Below are 9,229 nucleotides of genomic sequence, written 5' to 3' on the forward strand. Positions count from 1 at the left end.
ACACACACAAACTAAGACTCCATCTCTCTCTCTCTCTCTCTCACACACACACACACACACACCACACACACACACACACGCTAAGACTCCATCTCTCACACACATGCTCTAGGCGGAGCATTTGTTCCTACCACCCTTCATCCAACCTTACCCGTATGATAAACAATCACCTTTATTTACTTGCATAACATGGACAAGTTTCACTAGTCAGCAAACTTATCATCTGTACCCTTATAAAAAAACGAGTTGGCGATGATGGTGTGCCTGTCATCTTGTAATATAGACCGTATGATCTATATCTGACGGATAGAAAGGAAACTGTGATAATTTTACAAAAGATACCTGCACCTCTCTCCACATCATTATCTCCCACAACCTCATTGCTCAGCAATTAAAAAGGAATAAGTCTCTGGAACAATCTAGCATGCATGGTGGTCGCTGCTGCCTGCCGGCGCCGTCCATCCCCATGCGTCCGCCCACTCCGACCACCAGTCACCACCACGCTCCACTCCTCCTCGCCTTATCTCTCATCTTTCATTTTTTCGATGACATTCTCGAGATACCAGTTTTCCGATAAAATTCTTGAGATATCATTAGTTTTTACACATGGGATTACTCCTGCATGGGTCAATCACAACAGGTGTTTTGTTAAAAAATGCATATTGATGTTCCGTGCAATGCACGAGAATCTTGCTTGTAATTATATAACGCAAATCACGAGTAGGAAGTGACATTTTTTGACACAACCACGTTAACATGGCCACGTAAATCACTAGCTAAAGTAAATACCATTATACTTATACCCCGATGCAAAAGGTTGAGTACATGTCTGAAGAGTAGAGTCGCACACACGCACTCTGTCTCTCAGAATCTCTCTCTCTCACACACACACACCAGTTACGTGACGCCCACTTAAGCAGACATGTATGTTACAATTTGTGCACCCGCGGGTACACGTGATGCTGCGCATTTATTTAAGCTGGAAGGTGAACCCAAACAGTAGCTGCATTCATTCCCCTCCCGCCGCCTCTTCTCTGGTCGCCGTCGCTCGGTAGCCATGGCTGTTGGGGAACGTTGCAGAAAATTAAAATTTTTCCTACGGTTTCACCAAGATCCATCTATGAGTTCATCTAAGCAACGAGTCATGGGAGAGAGATTGCATCTACATACCACTTTGTAGATCACGCGGAAGCGTTCAAAAGAACGGGGTTGAAGTAGTCGTTCTCGTCGTGATCCTATCACCGGAGATCCTAGCGCCGAACGGACGGCACCTCCGTGTTCAACACACGTACGGTCAGCGTGACGTCTCCTCCGTCTTGATCCAGCAAGGGGGAAGGAGAGGTTGATGATGAAAGCTCCAGCAGCAGCACAACGGCGTGGTGGTGGTGGAGCAGCAGCACTCCGGCAGGGCTTCGCCAAGCACGTTACGGAGGAGGAAGAGGTGTAGCAGGGGAGGGAGGCGCCAGAACTTCAGGGTGCGGCTGCCCCCCTCCCCCCTCCCTTTATATAGGCCCCCAGGGGGGGCACCGGCCCTAGGAGATCCAATCTCCCAAGGGGGCGGCGGCCAAGGGGGTGGAGTACCCCCCAAGCCAAGTGGGGCGCCCCCCACCCTAGGGTTTCAACCCTAGGCGCAGGGGGTGGGCCAAGGGGGGCGCACCAGCCCACTATGGGCTGATTCCCCTCCCCACTTCGGCCCTTGGGGCCCTCCGGGATGGGTGGCCCCACCCGGTGGACCCCCGGGACCCTTCCGATGGTCCCGGTACAATACCGGGTGACCTCGAAACTTTCCCGATGGCCGAAACATCACTTCCTATATAGTTTTCTTTACCTCCGGACCATTCCGGAACTCCTCGTGATGTCCGGGATCTCATCCGGGACTCCAAACAACATTCGGTATGCTGCATACTCATATTCATACAACCCTAGCGTCACCGAACCTTAAGTGTGTAGACCCTACGGGTTCGGGAGACATGCAGACATGACCGAGACGGCTCTCCGGTCAATAACCAACAGCGGGATCTGGATACCCATGTTGGTTCCCACATACTCCTCGATGATCTCATCGGATGAACCACGATGTCGAGAGTTCATGCAACCCCGTATACTATTCCCTTTGTCAGACGGTATGTTACTTGCCCGAGACTCGATCGTCGGTATCCCAATACCTCGTTCAGTCTCGTTACCGGCAAGTCACTTTACTCGTACCGTAATGCATGATCCCGTGACCAGACACTTGGTCACTTTGAGCTCATTATGATGATGCATTACCGAGTGGGCCCAGAGATACCTCTCCGTCATACGGAGTGACAAATCCCAGTCTCGATCTGTGTCGACCCAACAGACACTTTCGGAGATACCTGTAGTGCACCTTTATAGTCACCCAATTACGTTGTGACGTTTGGTACACCCAAAGCACTCCTACGGTATCCGGGAGTTACATGATCTCATGGTCTAAGGAAGAGATACTTGACATTGGAAAAGCTCTAGCAAAATGAACTACACGATCTTGTGCTATGCTTAGGATTGGGTCTTGTCCATCACGTCATTCTCCTAATGACGTGATCCCGTTGTCAATGACATCTAATGTCCATAGTCAGGAAACCATGACTATCTGTTGACCAACGAGCTAGTCAACTAGATGCTTACTAGGGACGTATTGTGGTCTATGTATTCACACGTGTATTATGATTTCCGGATAATACAATTATAGCATGAATAAAAGACAATTATCATGAACAAGGAAATATAATAATAACCCTTTTATTATTGCCTCTAGGGCATATTTCCAACAATGGCCCGGCCGAAGGTAAAAACATACGCCATACTCCTGCCGGAGCGGCGCTTTAATATGGAAATTTTAGTGGTCATGCATGCACTACAAAAAAATACACTTCCGTGATGATACGTGTTTGTCACAGTAGGTCGCGTTTTTTGTCATTCATGTACATCCATGATGATTTTATGACAGAATCAAGATAGTGATACCTGTGCTGTCGTAGAAGTGTTCCATGACATTACCAAAATTATCATCACGGAAGTGTCCACTTCCACGACGATAAAGCGCGCGTCACAGAAGTGCTTTCATCAAGGGTGACCGACACATGGCATCCACTGTAACGGAACACCGTTAAGCTATCGGGTCGGGTTTTGGATCCGATAACCCGTTAACAGCCCCGACCAATGGGGATTTTCCACATGTAAAATCATCATTGGCTGGAGGAAACACGTGTCGGCTCATCGTTGGGACAGATGTCATCCACTCATTGGACAGAAGTCGCCTATGATACGTCGACACGTGGCACGGCCCAACAGAGGCCCATTCCTGTGAAAAGGCCGGCCCATTTGACTTGGTCAAAAGGTGGCATCCGGCCCATGGAAAGCCTGTTAATGGCCTGTTCGCATATAGCCCATTTACAGCCCGCTAACCCAGGGCCCGTTACGGCCTATCCAAATTAGGCCCAGTAGCGTCATCTGGGCCATCCAATATGATTCGAGCCCGTTTTCACTTCTATCCCATGTATGGCCCATGAAGTCTTTCGGCCCATATGAGGCTCTATGTAACTCTTAGCCTATTAACGGCCCATGGTGAAACTGGACCGCAATGAATAGTGTATTAGTTTACACCCATTAATGGCCCGTGGTGAAACTGGCCCGTAATGAACAGTGTATCACTTTATACCCATTAACGGCCCGTTATTCCGTTGGGCCGTTTCCAGCCCATGTTATCTTTCGGCCTTCTCAGAGCCCATTTATTCTTGGGCTCATTTCCAGAATTCGTTTACTTACGGCCCGTTACTGTCGTTTTCTGCTTGTGGGCCAAATTCAGCCCGTGGTTACAGTCGGCCCGTTTGTGGTCCGTTAATACGTTGGGCCATTTTCATAGCGTCATCAAATACGGCCTATTAATGATGGCCCATTATGGTCGGCCCATGAACGGATGATTCCAACTCTAGCCCGTTTACGGCCATAATGCGGCCTGTTATTGGCCCATGTTTGGCCAATCGATCATACGGCCCGTATAAGGCCCATTGATGATATGACCCGTAGAAGGCCCATTGTTTCTACGGCCCGTAGAAGGCCCATTGTTTCTACGGCCCGTAGAAGACCTACTGTTTCTACGGCCCGTAGAAGGCCCACTATTTCTATGGCCCGTAGAAGGCCCAGTGTCACTACAGTAAATATTAGCCCATGGTTATTATGGCCTAGTTTTAGAAAATAGGTTATTGCAGCCACTAGCAAACCGCGGAAAAAGAACTACACTGACTACAAGACAACAAAGAAATAAATAAGCAAGCAACTTATGCTAGGCTATCACGGCTATTACACATATTACATCCACTGGGCATCAAAGTTCGCCACCAGTGCAAATATAGGGAATAAAGCAGCATATAAACGCCGCAGCAAAACAAGTCCAGAACTGAAACCACTTCAGAAGAGTTCAAGAAACAATATCCTGGGTACCCATAATGCTGACAAGATGCTTAGCAAGCTTATTAACTTTCTCTTGTTTGGCGCTTAAATCCTCCAGTGCTTGCTGTTGCACAAGAAAGTACACATCTGAATTCCGTAGGGACTTCCTCAGTCCTTCGGCTTCTTGCCGCAACACAGCTAACTGATGCCTTTCAGCTTGTAGCTGAGACTGAAGAAGCCGAAGTGATTCAGGCAGCGAGTTCGAAGAGCTTGTGCCAGCGGTACTGGCCAGTAACTCGGACACTACATCAACGCAGGACTGTGGGGTTTTCTCACTGTCTACAAGATCGTTTTTATCACCTTTCTTGGAGACCAACAGGGTTGTCTCACTATCTTGAACCTTATCTGCATTACTTTCTCTACCAGTGCATAGTGGGGTGCTCTTCTCCAATATTATGTTTGCATACTACAAGAGAAACAAGCAGACACATCACATGTTTCGCTTGTAGTATACGAAACTCATTTTGGTAAACCGGTTCAGTAGTAAGGTGGACAGGATAACAACATGAAACAAACATATATCTATGTACTATGGTCACTGTATTGTCCATATCATTCTAGTTTATGTTCCCTAATCAAGATAGAGACACAGTTCAACTCATATATTTTTAAGACACAACAGCATAGACAGAATATAAGTGTGAGAAACTACACAACATTGGCAGCACTTGTAATGTGCATCACATGAGAACATAACTGTTTATACAACTTAAAATGAAATCAAAATAGAGCAAGAAGTTAGTGTAGGGTTTCGTAGTAATTTCAAAAAATTTCCTACGCACACACAGGATCATGTGATGCATAGCAACGAGGGGAGAGTATTGTCTACGTACCCAACGCAGACCGACTGCGGAAGCGATGACACGACGTAGAGGAAGTAGTCGTACGTCTTCTCGATCCAACCGATCAAGTACCGAAACTACGGCACCTCCGAGTTCGAGCACACATTCAGCTCGATGACGATCCCCGGACTCCGATCCAGCAAAGTGTCGGGAAGAGTTTCGTCAGCACGACGGCGTGGTGACGATCTTGATGAACTACAGCAGCAGGGCTTCGCCTAAACTCCGCTACAGTATTATCGAGGAATATGGTGGCAGGGGGCACCGCACACGGCTAAGGAATAGATCACGTGGATCAACTTGTGTCAACTTCTGTGTTTAGAGGTGCCCCTGCCTCCGTATATAAAGGAGGAGAGGAGGGGAGGCTGGCCGGCCAAGGGGGGAGGCGCAGGAGAGTCCTACTCCCACTGGGAGTAGGATTCCCCCTCCAATCCTAGTCCAACTAGGATTCCTCGGAGGGGAAAAGAGGAGGAGGGGGCCGGCCACCTCTCCTAGTCCTAATAGGACTAGGGGAAGGGGGGGGGGCGCAGCCCATCTAGGGCAGCCCCTTCTCTTTTCCACTAAGGCCCACTATGGCCCAAATAGCTCCCGGGGGGTTTCGGTAACCCTCCCGGTATTCCGGTAAAATCCCGATTTCACCCGGAACACTTCCGATATCCAAATATAGGCTTCCAATATATCAATCTTTACGTCTTGACCATTTCGAGACTCCTCGTCATGTCCGTGATCACATCCGGGACTCTGAACAACCTTCGGTACATCAAAATGCATAAACTCATAATATAACTGTCATCGTAACCTTAAGCGTGCGGACCCTACGGGTTCGAGAACAATGTAGACATGACCGAGACACGTCTCTGGTCAATAACCAATAGCGGGACCTGGATGCCCATATTGGCTCCTACATATTCTACGAAGATCTTTATCGGTCAGACCGCATAACAACATACGTTGTTCCCTTTGTCATCGGTATGTTACTTGCCCGAGATTCGATCGTCGGTATCCAATACCTAGTTCAATCTCGTTACCGGCAAGTCTCTTTACTCGTTCCGTAATACATCATCTCACAACTAACATATTAGTTGTAATGCTTGCAAGGCTTATGTGATGTGTATTACCGAGAGGGCCCAGAGATACCTCTCCGACAATCGGAGTGACAAATCCTAATCTCGAAATACGCCAGCCCAACATCGACCATTGGAGACACCTGTAGTACTCCTTTATAATCACCCATTTACGTTGTGACGTTTGGTAGTACCCAAAGTGTTCCTCCGGTAAACGGGAGTTGCATAATCTCATAGTCATAGGAACATGTATAAGTCATGAAGAAAGCAATAGCAACATACTAAACGATCGGGTGCTAAGCTAATGGAATGGGTCATGTCAATCAGATCATTCTGCTAATGATGTGACCTCGTTAATCAAATAACAACTCATTGTTCATGGTTAGGAAACATAACCATCTTTGATTAACGAGCTAGTCAAGTAGAGGCATACTAGTGACACTTTGTTTGTCTATGTATTCACACACATGTATTATGTTTCCGGTAAATACAATTCTAGCATGAATAATAAACATTTATCATGATTATAAGGAAATAAATAATAACTTTATTATTGCCTCTAGGGCATATTTCCTTCAGTCTCCCACTTGCACTAGAGTCAATAATCTAGATTATACTGTAATGATTCTAACACCCATGGAGCCTTGGTGCTGATCATGTTTTGCTTGTGGAAGAGGCTTAGTCAATGGGTCTGCAACATTCAGATCCGTATGTATCTTGCAAATCTCTATGTCTCCCACCTGGACTAGATCCCGGATGGAGTTGAAGCGTCTCTTGATGTGTTTGGTCTTTTTGTGAAATCTGGATTCCTTTGCCAAGGCAATTGCACCAGTATTGTCACAAAAAGATTTTCATTGGACCCGATGCACTAGGTATGACACCTAGATCGGATATGAACTCCTTCATCCAGACTCCTTCATTTGCTGCTTCCGAAGCAGCTATGTATTCCGCTTCACATGTAGATCCCGCTACAACGCTTTGTTTAGAACTGCACCAACTGACAGCTCCACCGTTTAATGTAAACACGTATCCGGTTTGCGATTTAGAATCGTCCGGATCAGTGTCAAAGCTTGCATCAACGTAACCTTTTACGGTGAGCTCTTTGTCACCTCCATATACGAGAAACATATCCTTAGTCCTTTTCAGGTATTTCAGGATGTTCTTGACCGCTGTCCAGTGATCCACTCCTGGATTACTTTGGTACCTCCCTGCTAAACTTATAGCAAGGCACACATCAGGTCTGGTACACAGCATTGCATACATGATAGAGCCTATGGCTGATGCATAGGGAACATCTTTCATATTCTCTCTATCTTCTGCAGTGGTCGGGCATTGAGTCTTACTCAATTTCACACCTTGTAATACAGGCAAGAATCCTTTCTTTGCTTGATCCATTTTGAATTTCTTCAAAATCTTGTCAAGGTATGTGCTTTGTGAAAGTCCAATTAAGCGTCTTGATCTATCTCTATAGATCTTAATGCCTAATATGTAAGCAGGTTCACCGAGGTCTTTCATTGAAAAACTTTTATTCAAGTATCCCTTTATGCTATCCAGAAATTCTATATCATTTCCAATTAATAATATGTCATCCACATATAATATCAGAAATGCTACAGAGCTCCCACTCACTTTCTTGTAAATACAGGCTTCTCTGAAAGTCTGTATAAAACCAAATGCTTTGATCACACTATCAAAACGTTTATTCCAACTCCGAGAGGCTTGCACCAGTCCATAAATGGATCGCTGGAGCTTGCACACTTTGTTAGCTTCCTTTGGATCGACAAAACCTTCTGGTTGCATCATATACAACTCTTCTTCCAGAAATCCATTCAGGAATGCAGTTTTGACATCCATCTGCCAAATTTCATAATCATAAAATGCGGCAATTGCTAACATGATTCGGACAGACTTAAGCATCGCTACGGGTGAGAAGGTCTCATCATAGTCAATCCCTTGAACTTGCCGAAAACCTTTTGCGACAAGTCGAGCTTTGTAGACAGTAACATTACCATCAGCGTCAGTCTTCTTCTTGAAGATCCATTTATTCTCAATTGCTTGCCGATCATCGGGCAAGTCAACCAAAGTCCACACTTTGTTCTCATACATGGATCCCATCTCAGATTTCATGGCTTCAAGCCACTTTGCGGAATCTGGGCTCACCATCGCTTCTTCATAGTTCGTAGGTTCATCATGATCTAGTAGCATGACCTCCAGAACAGGATTACCGCACCACTCTGGTGCGGATCTTACTCTGGTTGATCTACGAGGTTCAGTAGTATCTTGATCTGAAGTTTCATGATCATTATCATTGGCTTCCTCACTAACTGGTGTTGGTGTCACTGAAACAGTTTTCTGTGATGAACTACTTTCCAGTAAGGGAGCAGGTACAGTTACCTCGTCAAGTTCTACTTTCCTCCCACTCACTTCTTTCGAGAGAAACTCCTTCTCTAGAAATGATCCATTCTTAGCAACGAATGTCTTGCTTTCGGATCTGTGATAGAAGGTGTACCCAACAGTTTCCTTTGGGTATCCTATGAAGACACATTTCTCCGATTTGGGTTCGAGCTTATCAGGTTGAAGCTTTTTCACATAAGCATCGCAGCCCCAAACTTTAAGAAACGACAACTTTGGTTTCTTGCCAAACCACAGTTCATAAGGCGTCGTCTCAACGGATTTTGATGGTGCCCTATTTAACGTGAATGCGGCCGTCTCTAAAGCATATCCCCAAAATGATAGCAGTAAATCAGTAAGAGACATCATAGATCGCACCATATCTAGTAAAGTACGATTACGACGTTCGGACACACCATTACGCTGTGGTGTTCCGGGTGGCGTGAGTTGCGAAACTATTCCACA

Source organism: Triticum dicoccoides, chromosome 3B (assembly GCF_002162155.2).
Source record: "Triticum dicoccoides isolate Atlit2015 ecotype Zavitan chromosome 3B, WEW_v2.0, whole genome shotgun sequence".
Taxonomy (NCBI): Eukaryota; Viridiplantae; Streptophyta; class Magnoliopsida; order Poales; family Poaceae; genus Triticum; species Triticum dicoccoides.